This window comes from Dermacentor silvarum, chromosome 10 (genome assembly GCF_013339745.2).
Source record: "Dermacentor silvarum isolate Dsil-2018 chromosome 10, BIME_Dsil_1.4, whole genome shotgun sequence".
Classification (NCBI taxonomy): domain Eukaryota; kingdom Metazoa; phylum Arthropoda; class Arachnida; order Ixodida; family Ixodidae; genus Dermacentor; species Dermacentor silvarum.
The window spans coordinates 36,000,301-36,013,675 of NC_051163.1; the positions used below are offsets into that span (position 1 = coordinate 36,000,301).

General features: G+C 45.3%; 1 pseudogene; it reads left to right on the forward strand.

Moving 5' to 3' along the window:
* Positions 1 to 12,528: 12,528 nt before the first annotated feature.
* LOC119432093 (U2 spliceosomal RNA) lies at positions 12,529 to 12,708 on the forward strand (annotated as a pseudogene).
* The last annotated feature ends 667 nt before the right edge of the window (positions 12,709 to 13,375 follow it).

Consider the following 13,375-nt stretch of genomic DNA (forward strand, 5'->3'; position numbering starts at 1 on the left):
CTCAGGACTTCAAGTGTACCAGAGAGCAGGAAGAATGCCAACATTATACTTATCCATAAGAAGGGAGACGTTAAAGAATTGTAGAATTACAGACCCATTAGCTTGCTTTCAGAATTGTATAAAATATTCACTAAGATAATTTCCAATAGAATCAGGGCAACACTTGACTTCAGCCAACCAAGAGAACAGGCTGGCTTCAGGAAGGGATATTCTACGATGGATCATATTCATGTGATCAATCAGGTAATAGAGAAATCTGCGGAGCACAATCAACCTCTCTATATTGCGTTCATATAGGTTATGAAAAAGTATTTGATTGAGTAGAGATACGAGCAGTCATAGAGGCATTGCGTAATCAAGGAGTACAGGGGCATGCGTGAATATCTTGGCAAATATCTACAAGGATTGCACAGCAACCTTGGTTCTCCACAAGAAAAGTAGAAAGTTGCCTAACGAGAAAGGATACAGACAGCTTAGAAGAATAAAATTAGGTTGGAGTGCATACGGCAGGCATTGCCAAATCCTGACTGAGAGCTTACCACTGTCGTTGAAGAGAAAAGTACAATCATTGCATTCTACCGGTGCTAAGATATGGGTCAGAAACTTGGAGGTTAACAAAGAAGCTCGAGAACAAGTTAAGGACCGCACAAAGAGCGATGGAATGAAAAATGTTAGGCCTAACGTTAAGAGACAGGAAGAGAGCGGTGTGGATCAGAGAGCAAACGGGGATAGCCGGTATTCTAATTGACATTAAGCGGAAAAAATGGAGCTGGGCAGGTCCATGTAATGCATAGGATGGATAACCGGTGGACCATTAGAGTTACAGAATGGATACCAAGAGAAGGAAAACGCATTCGAGGACGGCAGAAAACTAGGTGGGGTAATGAAGTTAGGATATTTTCAGGCGCAAGTTGGAATCAGCTAGCGCAAGACAGGGGTAATTGGAGATCATAGGGAGAGGCCTTCGTCCTGCAGTGGACATAAATATAGGCTGATGATGATGACGTATGTGTATGTGTACGTGTATGTGTATGTATGTGTTTGTGTGTGTGTGCGTGTGTGTGTGGGTGTGTGTGTGTGTACGTGCGTGCGTGCGCGTGCTTGCGTGTGCGTGCTTGCGTGTGCGTGCGTGCGTGTGCGTGCGTGCGTGTGCGTGCGTGCAGCGGAACTTCCTTCGACTAACAACGTTGTCTAGTTAGTGTTGTCTTTCATCGATCCAGCGAAGTAGCGTGCCAATGTTATCGTCGCTTTGCTTCGACCACCAGCGAATAACAAGTGCCTCGGCGCCAACATTGTTTACGTAGAGCGACTGAGCTGTTATACGCGTAAATCAAGCGTTAGTAACATCCCGTTTCTTCCATTATTTTCTGGTCCCAAAGAGGCGAGACTGTGTCAAAATGGCTGTGTCGAAATTACTGTCTCGCGTGGACCTTGTCGTTATTTGCCTTTCCAGTCTGCACGTTCGTTGATAAGCAAGAAGAAAAAAAAAATATGTCGGTTGGCACACGCTACTTTAATGACGTTATAACCAGTTGCCGCGCTTTATCCTCGGATTTATACGGTGACGGTGTTCTGCTGAGTATCACAGAATTGCGGGATTGATTCCATATCGCGGAAACCACATTGCACGATGACCACGGAATGCCAGGACGCCTGTTATCTAAGCAGAGTACAAGTTTGAAATAATTCGCAAGTCACAGCAAACTTGAAATTTTAGTTAGACAACTGTTAAGGTGTTTCCCTGAGGTATTCGCAGTTCCGCAGAGCTCCTGCGTTGTCAAATATGAAACATTTATTATTACTATTATTGTTATCACTCCCCCACTCACTCACTCAACTCACTCACTCACTCTCAATCTAACGTCTGCCAAACCAATGAGGAGTGTCAATCATGGGTGATTATGCCGACCTAGACGGCGCCTTCATGGCCGGTATTTTGTAGCGATGCCTTTAAAGTAATAATGCCTTTTCGCGCTTATCGCGCTTTGTCAGTGGTCAGAGTGACGGTCCGCTCACGATATCAACGTTGATAACGCGAGCGGACCGTCGCTCTGACCTCTGACAAAGCACGATAAGCGCGAAAAGGCATTATTACTTTAAAGGCATCGCTACAAAATGGCGGCCCAGCTTTCACCGTTGCAGCACTAAAACGGCCGTAAAAACCGTAAAAGTCCCCTTTATGCCAGCTTCTCTGTAAAACGTTGTCCCTGGATTCAGCGCGGCTTTGGAGAAGCTGTCGAGAGCAGTCGTGCGCTCGGGGCCTCGTTATTCTGAACCGCGGCCGGAGAGAAGAGGCCTGTTTCCGACAGTGTAGCGCTATACCTGCCCAGCGACACGAAAGGATATTAAGAGGGCAAGCTTTCTTTGGCCAGCCCACCGTGGTTTCGCGCGCGGTTGCAAGCTTTGAATCTTCACCGGCCGGCGAAGTAGCGCCAGTAAGCGTACTTTCTGTACTACGGAATCAAACAATAAATCACGACACAAATCCTGTACATGTATTATGGACATCTGTACAAGACAGATACACATTAACGGAACAGCATGCGATCTTCAACGGGATCTCTAAATCTCTTGGATGTTTTTATATCAGGTGTGCCACTGGCTGTGGCCATTTTTAGAGTTCCCAAGAATGATTATGTGCCACGGGGACACAAGGTGCAAAGAAAGCCTTAAATGGGCGTGTGGTCCTTCTGTGAATGTACAAGGAGCTATTGTAACCATTCTTCCCTAGACATAATAATATCAAACACCGCCTTCGTCCTTGTGAGATCACTGCGTCGAAACCTCCCATTGTGCGTCCGCATGAATTGCAGTCGGCATTTCTTTGCACCTTATTAACGGAGCAGTGTGAAAACATAAGCGTTGTGTGATATTAAAGTTGTGACCAGTGCGGTGCATAAGCACAAACAGTGCACAAGATTACTCAGTGCGTAAGATAAAACTAAAAACAATCACTTCCCATACATTGCAACACTGACGTTGTGTCCGCATATATATATATATATATATATATATATATATATATATATATATATATATATAATTCTAATCATGCATATTTCGTGTCGTAGGCATATCGCATCGCGAGAAATTATTAGCTCATAGGAATCTCTAAGTTACACACGTGTACTTTCTTTGCGTTATTGTCAATGTAGTGCTGCATTTGTTTCCAGTAAAATTTATTGACGCGAATATGCGAAGAGATGATGGCATCAAAAAGGCAGATGGTGGGTGCTTCAATTTCAACTGATCCTCTTCGACGCTGACAAAACAGAACGTTGAAGATTGCGGGCCCGGGCTGTATTTATCTGTGGAGGAGAACCACTTCTCCTTTTCGAAGCCCAAAAGTCCATTGCCTGACGGAACATACGTGCACTTATATCTCCGTGTTTTCTTTTTCCCCACAACCGTTCGTGGTTGGAGGAAGTTTGTCTCCGGATATTTCGGGCCCTGACACCTGCTGTCACCTAGCTAGGCCCGGGGATCTGCAACTGACAGCCCAGGAACGTGTCCTAATTGCCCGGCTCTTGCGTCTGCAGCGGACTCTCAGCACCTTCTGCGGCTATGCCGTGGTAACCGGCATATTAGGTACAAGATTCTCAGCCTCGTCTTATAAGGGCTTGCGATAACGTGGGAGAACGAATAACAAAAGCACCCAAACACATTGGTGCAGTAACCTGCATCACGCATGGCTACATGCATATATTAAGCGAACCTTTCTCGCCCAGCAAGAAAATCGAGGAAAATCGGGTGTGGTAGCCTTGTTGAACCACCACGGGAATCGTAAGAATGCTGTATATATTTTAACCGAAGCTTTCCTTGCTTAGTTTCCGGAGCTTCGCGCGTTGTCGTCGTGTGTCGCCGAGTAATGTAGGACAATCCCGCCAAAAACAGTGTAATAGAAAACAGGGTCAATTGCGTAGATTGTGTAGTCAAAACTTTCTCGATCTCCGAGACTACTCAAGCAAGGATGGCGACTTGGGGGGGCTGTCCTCACAAGAATTCTCCATAGGTACCCTCGTAACGGTTTCAATGTGGTCTGTAACGCTGGGCGATCCCTGAGGCCAGGCAGTCAAAAGACGTGGGTCTTACAACGGTGTTGCATTACAGTCGCTGCAGGTGTTGCGTATGTACACAGCTTCTTTACCACTTTCTCCTTGTTTGGTGCTGGTGTCTCGCCTACTAGACGTGGCGGACGGTGTCTTACAGAACTGAATCTCGGAGAGGAGAAGCTTGAAGAACTGCTCTGACGTTATAGTATGGATGAGTTAGTGAGGAAGAACTTGCGTTATAACGGCACCTGTTTGTCTATGACTAATTGTGTTTGTGTATTTTAGTGTGACGCCAAAGGACAATTACCAACGTTTAGACTGGCAGGTGCAGTTTACCGTGTCTTTGTAAGGTGTGTGGGTGCGTAAACCTCAAGCGTTACGTATCGTACTTCTCAGTACACACATCTGAAGCCGCAATTCCATCGGCACCCCGAGAGCAACGGCATGTCGGCATGTTTGCGCCCACCGATTCCAATAGCGTGTGGGATCAATATCTTTCTAATAAATAGTTATTATTCTTACTCCTTTTGCTATTTCACACGGTTTCATCGAGAAATCGCATTACCGCGCCTTCAGAAACGCATTACCGGCGCCTTTTATTGTTCTTTGAGGTTGAGTTGCGCTGCATGCTTGCGTGCCACCGTTTTCGTCAGAGCCGTAAATCGTTTGGCGTTCGCAGTCAATTCAACTTATCGCTCTATTTTCAGTGAATGAAGAAATCACGAAACTTAACGTACGCGAAGCTAAGTCTAAGTGAAATACATGGGAGGGAACAATCACTATGGGTATACTAACGTCAAATATAAAGTTTTCTTTCTCCCTCCAATGTTTCAAAAACGGTCGAAAGGTTGAAACTTGAGGCTAAGTGATACTGATCGTTGCCACAGGACATTATCTCAGTGATAAATTAACGCCAAGAAGGTTAATATAGGAGGCCACAAACACGTTCGAAGCTGGAAGAAATAAGCTTATAGACAACCTCACATCCAGCTCATAATTGCCCCGCTGGCTCTAACGCAAACATCAGTGCATGATTTCATCCTAAAAATAGTGTACCATGAGCCCTCGTGGTGCGTGTAACAGCGTAGTTTGTGACCAGAAAGCTCCCGGCAACCATATTGTCCCGGGGTTCGCGTCGAGGTCCGAGCATCGACGAGAAGCTTCTGGCGAACCTCGGATTCACAAGCTTCCCGAGTTTCCTTTTCTCCGAAGCGCGCCGCTATCGAACGGTCTGGGCGTCGATAATTTTGAGAGTACGCGGCGCACGGCGACAACTTGCCGTTTCTTCAGTCGAAAGGTGAACTAGACAGATAGGAGGATGAAAAAAATAAAGATGATGGAAAGATGAAAGCTATACCGAGTCACGCGAAAAAGCGCTGTGGGTGGCACCAAGCTCACGACATCGAGTACACCACCCGATGTGACGCAGCACGCGAGGCGTTCTGAAAGGCGTGAAAGACAACTTCGCGTAAAGTGAAATAAAGCAGAACTCCACGTATAGTGAAGGAATAAGCAAGTGTCGCACTGGCACTCTTGATCTTTCTGCACCAAAAAAACAAAAATAAAAAAACAAAAATAAAAAATGCAGCTTAGTAAACAGCCAAAGCTGGGAACGCGCGTTATGCGCAGTTATGCGACAAGCCTGGTACGCGCCCCTGAGCAGTGGCCGACATGGTTATAGCCGATAAGATGAAATCGAGTAGCCAGAAGCATTCTGCTTCCATCCTTTCCAGTTGTACCTTACTTGACCTGTACCTATCTGGGCGCACATGCCAGGGAGCGTATATGAGCGTTTCCCGGTTCGTTGTGACCCGAACCACAAGATTAATCGAGATGCGTACCAACCGCAGAGTTTATGCTAATCCAACCCACTCCACGACGCAACGCGAGGCATTCCCTAGTGAGGCGTGCAGAAACACACTTTATGCCGCTGCATAAACTTGCTGCAACATTTATTTCTCTCGGAACCTTCCAAATACACGCGTACAACGCTTTCAAAATTTTCTATAGGCATGCTGAAAGCTTTGCCGTAAAGCGCGAGGCAGTGTAAATTATGTCATGAGCACTGCACTGCTTTGTTCAGTCATCGCAAAGGTGTACCTTCAGGACTACAAAGGTAAAAAAATAAGTTCAGTTGAAGTATTGCTAAAGTAACCTCCTGCAATACGAAAAAAAAAAAGAGAGAAACGACCCTAATCCTTGACTTAGGTGACTGCTTGGCATTCGCACCTCGGGGTTGGTGTACCCTGGTGTATTGTTTGGGTTAACTTTGTGTTGTTCGTTTGTTAAGTTTGTGTTATTAAAGTGAAGTACGACACAGAAGCAGAGAATGCGGGTGAATTCTTGATGTAAACAATGCTAATTGCGCTACACTACACTACACTGCGCTACACCAGGTCCGGCGTCCTCGTCGTCTACTTCCATGGCGAACGGAACTGGCGGGAAACCGCCACGCACATGGAGCCAAAACATTACTGATGCGGTGTATATATGAAGTGTACGATTGCGTGCTTTGGTGTACGGCAATTAGACTTTTCTTAATTGATTCCAATTATTTCTGAGACTTAATTAGCTCTTTACCGTACTAAACCTGTGCTCTGATGTCATATCTATCATCAATCATAAGTAGAATCCTCGATATCTACCTGTTTTTATTTTTTGATTTATTTTTCATTTCGTCCCACCTCTGGGACAAACCGGAAGTCGGTCCCTAACCGGAAGTTGCTGCGCACTAAACAAGAGTGTCACTCGGTGCTCGTGCCACTCAAGAAGAAAAGAGCCGTCCTTACCATGCGAGGAGCCTTGGAAATGTAGTGAAGTTGCAATAACGAGACGCCGGTGGCGACGCCACCCTGCAGTTTTCGCAACAGCTTGCCGGGACGCGGTGGATTTTGATGCCGGCTGCTTGGGCTTAGTCAATTTGTTATCAGTAAAGATGGACTGCATTGTACTCTAAAGGAACCAAAGACTGAACTTAGCTAGCTTCAATGGCATTCAGTGAGCCAAAACGGCCCGAATACGAAACAGCACTGAAATTTGTGACGTCCCAGCTGCAGCGCTGCAGCTACAGCATGGAATAAAAAAAACGAAAGAACATAAAACTTCAATAATGAACCTTTCACCGTGAAATAACAAAAGTTTTAAAATATGCGATGTATTATGAGTGTCAATAATTTAGTGTTTTTCTTTAGTGTTCCCTTAAGCCTTACCAATCTGACGCCAAGCTACATACAGAGCTTTGATCTGTTTGAAAGATTGCGCGCTATGATGGTCACATGTTTTTACGCTACACTGTGTACTATGATGGCTAAACAAACTACCAGCTAAACAGAGAACAGCACTACGCGACGCGTTTCCTCTGCTATGCCAGACACGAGACGACTCGGTGCTGAAGCTTTCCCTCTTCTAGATGTTACCTGTCTGCCGGCGAGATCAAAGCTCTGTATATAGCCTCCGCCTGAGGCGTTTCTTGTGCGGTTCTGCATCCCGAGCAGACATGGAAGTATGTGATTAAGAATATCCACATCGCTGACGCGTCTCAGGGATTCGTTGCGCTCGTTCGTTGAAAGCAAAGTTGCTCACAGGGCACACCACGGTGCAGCAGCTCGAGCCTTCGTTGACGCAACAAAGAAAACCTCTTTTCTCCTAGGTACTGTGGTTTTGGAGACAGTTCGATGCAGCGAAAAGCGCGGATAATTTGATTTTCATCGAAATTGAACGACAACACGCAAGATTTCTGAAGTAAACAGGATTCCCTCACTTCAGCCTTTCATTTCTTCAGCGCTCATATTGGTAATGTCGTCGTCGCGGAATCAGAGCATTCCTGGAGCATTAAGCCCACAGGAATGGCATAAGTCGCTTAGTGCTGCCGCTCTTAACGGTGAGGTGCGGTGAATTCCGCGAAGAGAGCGCAACACGGTTCCTCCATATCAAAGCTCCCTCACGTACGATAGCCTCCCGTTGCCTTTCAGTGTGCCGCCCGCAGGCCGAATGGACATTTACTCCAGGTAAAGCCACTGGAATATACAGGCTTCCTAATGATTTGAAGCTGGAATACTTTGGGTCCCGAAATCAACGCTCTTCGTCTAGGGCCTTGCCCTCATCAGGTCCCGTTTTCCGCGCCGACCTCGCACTGGTCGTTTGGGCAACACGCGCGACACGAGGCGGTGACGCAAGAAGGGAGTGGAAGGTGCACTGAAGTTAACCGTGGAGGCCATGTTGTTCTGGAGTCATCAAGGTAAAAAATTTGAGCGTTTTCAAGACACGCATATGCTCGGCGGCACTGTGGAATCCGGGTCTGTGTTCACAAAAAGGTTCTTATACGATGAAACTATTCGTAAGAACCGATATGTGCCAGTGGCGATGTTGGACATAATATTACTAAGACCCGGCGGCGCACGAATGACAAAGAGCATTTACGAGCAACAAGCTTTGTGAATTCGGCCCCAGATGAACTGGAAAACTGTGTGATGTCCACGACGTCGCGTGAACGCTTACTCTTATCAAACCACGCTCCTGTCCAGCATATCTTCTTACTTTTGCAGTGTAATTACCTACTCAGCTTCACTGTGGTTTGCTATAATAAGATTATCTATATAACGCACCCCTGTATATGGGCGTATGTGGAAAGGCCAGTGTCCAATCTTTCCAGTTTTTTTGTTCTTTCCTGCCGGCTTGATCGTGTGAAAAACTTTTATCCTTTCTAAAGTGCTTCTATCGCTGCCCTGCACTCTAATCAATTTTCCTCGCAGTTTCGGCGCAACCTTTTCGAATACAAAAAAGTACGAAAGAGGGGAACTCTAATTCAAGACCTATACGCGCCACCCTGGAGGAAGAGAGCTTCATTATTTTTTAATAATACTTTTAGTGCTCCAAACGCTTTGCGTAATCCCCGTTTCTCCGCACGCCTGGCTTCACAGATTGATCCTGCTTCGCCGTGCTTCACAGAACATTCATCTTACCTTAAAACTCGAATATGCCTCGCCTGTCTAGGCCTCCTTCAGCGCTTGTTTTTGTTTATTATCACAGCGGCCGTTATTCTGGGCACTTATTCTCAGGCTTAGATTGATGTGCGGCGTTGTACGTAAGTGATGTAAGCTGAAGACTTTGAAGGAAAATCCTCCTTGCCTTCAGTGTTTGATCCTGAATCAGCCACGCGTTAGCCATGAGTGCTAAGAACTGCACGAGCCGTTCTTGTTTACATTATTACGAGCAAGCAAAAACGAATTATTTAGACTTACTTAGAATACAACGGAGAGGCGGTAGTCAGGTAAGCTTAAGCATAAGTACAAAATTATATACCGAGCATGTTAGAGCATCGGTAGAGTTCTTGTAGTGATGGTGGCGGTGTTGTGATTCGCAGACACCGCTTTTTTCCTTTCATGATGCCTGACTAGAAAACAGTAACAGGATAGATACGAATCGATAAAACATGCTTGAGTTACTGTAGTTAAGTGGTTTAGTTAGGCTTTATTACACGAAGTTGAACCAGAAACACTGTGTTTACTTTTGTTACATCTGAATAAAACTACCATGGGTCGATCTTAAAATTCGGGAATCGTTCGATCCGAAATTATCTAAAAAACATTCAATTTCATCAGCATTCGTGAAAAACACCCTGACAAAATAAATAATTACCCAATTGCATTCAGACTGGACTATTTGAAATAACTTTTTGTATATAGAAACCGAGTGAATGAGAGGTAGATTTAGTTGCAATATATAATTAAGAAGAAATGGCGTGGTTGGCTTACAGGCATTACATGCACAGCGAAGCATCTTAGGACAGTAGAAAGAAATAAAAACAAATTGAAGGCCCAATTGCAATTATAGTGGAATGGTATTGCACAGACAGGCGTTTTTGGTCACCGAACGCTCATTTAAGTCACGTGCCGCAGTCGTTAAAATTCGCGGATTGTTTATACACGCCCACAAAAATTACTATGTTTTATGAACGTATTCTTTCTAAGTAACCATGAAAAACGACAAGACGAAGACCACAGCTATAAACAACCTAGAGAGAATACGACGAAGCACTGACTGAACGGTGGACCGTTTACTGTGTCTTAATATTTCGCTCATCAAATAAGTTTCTTTAGGCGCATTTTTTCTCTTAAATTTAGTTATTTATTATACTAATTTAATTTCTCCTTTGTCTGGTCAATATCGCTCGTGAGTGTACGTACGTGCCATGTTGACAAGGAGTCAACATTAAATCTCAGTTGTGCAGGAAGGAAAAAGAACAGGAAGAGAAACCACGTGACAATTTCGAAGCCCATCTATAAAAAGAATGAAAGAACTCAAAGGAAATGGGCCGCAACCACGTGATAGGCAAGCGGTAATTTCTAGGCGCCGAGTGTGCGGAGAGTATGGGAGGGGGTGGGAGAGTGGGTGGCGAGGGCTGATCGTGACGAGGGCGTCACTAAAGACTACAACGAACCAAGCAAGGCCTAGAAAGGTCCGGCAACCACGTAGGGCCTATTTCCCAAGAGTAAACGCGTAGATAATATTTAGGAAGGCAAAGGCGGCCTGCCGGCTTCCTATTAGTCGGTGACAACTATAGGAGCCCACAGCGCTTGCATGTAGGCTCCCTAGTGACAACCTAAGCATAAAGCACAAGCTCCACCCTCAGAAAAGTAGCGCTCCTCCCCTTCGCTCAGAAAGACAACTGAGCTAGCTGGAGTCCGCTCACAGCACAAGAGATTTAGCTTTGCCAACTGAAGTGCTAGGCTAACTGTAAAATGAAAGTTCGTTGTTTCAAGCGAGATTATTATATTTCACTGAGCGGTGCTTTCAGAATCTCGCAATACATTTGTCACAACGCTCAGGTTTCAACCTAAAACCAATGCACAACGCCAGGCTTGTACTTTGAAAATGACCGTTTTAGGCACGCAAAACCACTTGACGTCACAAAAATAAGCAAACCCAATTGGCTGGCGCATCTATCTAGAAATTCTTTTCGAGTTGGACAGCGTTATGCACGGCCCTGTTTTCATAGGTCATCACCGACTATGGATACATTTTATAGGCTATCTACTTCTTTTTATGAGGTAAACGTCTTCTCTCTGACTTTTGCGCAACGCCTATTCTTACGATATTGTCACCGATATTGCGTTCGTATCAGCTTCTCTGGTGTGTGCCGATCAATTATCTCCGTTAAAGTCGCTGCTCCAAGTTGGCTGTCGCGCAGACCGTGATAACCTAGTACCCACACGCGATGCATCAATGGAAGTTATCCGCTTCTGACACCCGTGACAGGTCGGAAGCCTTCGATCACGCGCTTATTTGCTCTTTGCCCTCCGAACGCTCGCTCGATAGATAAATGCACGCGGGTGAACTGTCGTCTACAGGGCTTTCGCATTACCCAAAGTGCTCGACGTTATGACTGGGGACGCCCTGCGGTAGTTATATGCAGACACTGAAGGCCGCGACTCTGTTAAAACTTATAAATATGGTATTTTAACCGATAGTTTTTTGTGACCTCTTGTGTTTCTTTGTTTCTTATTTCCGCGTATGTTGAGTTGTTCGAATGTAGAGGGATAGATGGTGAGAGAGAAAGAAAATAGGACACTGAAAGGCAGATAGATTAACCAGAATAGCTGCCTGGATGTACGCTGTAATAGTTGCTTGCTTGCTTGCTTGATTGATTGATTGACTGATTGATTGATGGATTGACTACCTGGCTGATTGATGGATTGACTGCCTGGCTGAGTTTAACATACCAAAAGCAAAACTTGGAATTGATTGATTGAATTTAACGTGTCAAATCGACACTAGGATTTGATTGATTGATTTCATCATCATCATCATCAGTCTATTTTTGTGTCCACTGCAGGACGAATTATGGCCTCTCCCTGCGGTCTCCAATTACCCCTGTCTTGCACTAGCTGATAAGAACTTGTGCCTGCAAATGTACTAACTTTATTTATTGAAGGATTGATTGATTGATTGGTTGGTTGGTTGGTTATGCTCAACGTGCCAAAGCAACCCATGGACTATAAGAAACGCCGTACGGAAAGTGTCCTGATTCAAATTAATCACCTCGGTTTTTTCGACATCCACACCCGAGCTCTTTTGCATTTCGCGCTCATCGAAACGCCGGCCGCCGCTGCCTTGAATCGAAACCTAGACCTTGCGCTCGACAGCGGAATGTCATAGGCAATGAGCCACCACCGTGTGTGCAACGAAGGCAGGAGGAAATAGTGCAAAAGATGAGAATAAGCGTCGAAAGATGCTAAAATAGTCCGACCACACGAACGCGGTAAATACGCGTGACAACAATTACAGTCTTTCGTACAGTCCTGATGCCCCGACAAAAAAAAAAAAAAGAGAGAGAGAGAGAGAGAGAGAAAAGAAAATTCACTGCCATTCTACTCTCTGAAGGAGGATGACCAGTGCAGCTGCGTATGTGGTGATTGACCGTTGCCCCGGCGAAACGTTCCAAGTTTGCGAGATCGGGGCCACATGGATGGTTCGCATTTCTTTCCGCCTCGCGGTCCTGGCGGGCAGCACGCTTAGCTTAATACCTGATACGGGTTGTATTTGGACCAAAGATATTAAAATTATTTTTGCAAGTTAGCGGAATGCTTGAAGCCTGCTTCACCTCCACCACGGGTCGGCCCGGTATTGCACTATCTTTGGGATCGGCCCACGGTTCTATGGTCTACGGACAACGATCCGCTGGAAACTGGGCATATACAGCTTCGCTGTAAATACGCCAGTGTTGTCGTTTTCGAGGACCAGAAACACGCAGATTGTGCTTTAAGTGAGGAGACGGTTGTCGAGCGCGTCAAAAACAGTGGACAGCGTCGTTTCTTCGGGTGACGATGCGGCAAACACTGACCTAAATGGTTCGGAATTGTCTCTTTGCATCGCATACTCCACATTCGGGACTGCCAGCCATTCTGATAAAGAAGGAGTACGCATACGGATGTGCACTGATTGGTGTGGCAGCTTGCGAATTAACGCTATCATACATGATCAAACCATTCGATAGCCTTATCGCAGAAAAATAAGGTTACACGCGCGCAGCCAGTCTCAATGTGAACGTAATCACATGACCAGGCATACCCGAAAACATCCCTGTGTGAGACAAATTGATTATATCAAAGACTTTTTTCTTATGATATACGACTGAACATCTTTAATTTTTATAGAATTTGTAAATATCGCTTGTGGCGGAGAGCATAATTCTTATCCTTGAGCTAGATTATTCGAAGAGGCAGCCATTACGAGCACGAGAGATCGAAACGCATATTCAAGTAATGAACAAAAAACTACTAATTCTTAATTAATTACTCGACGGCACATATTGCAATTTACGA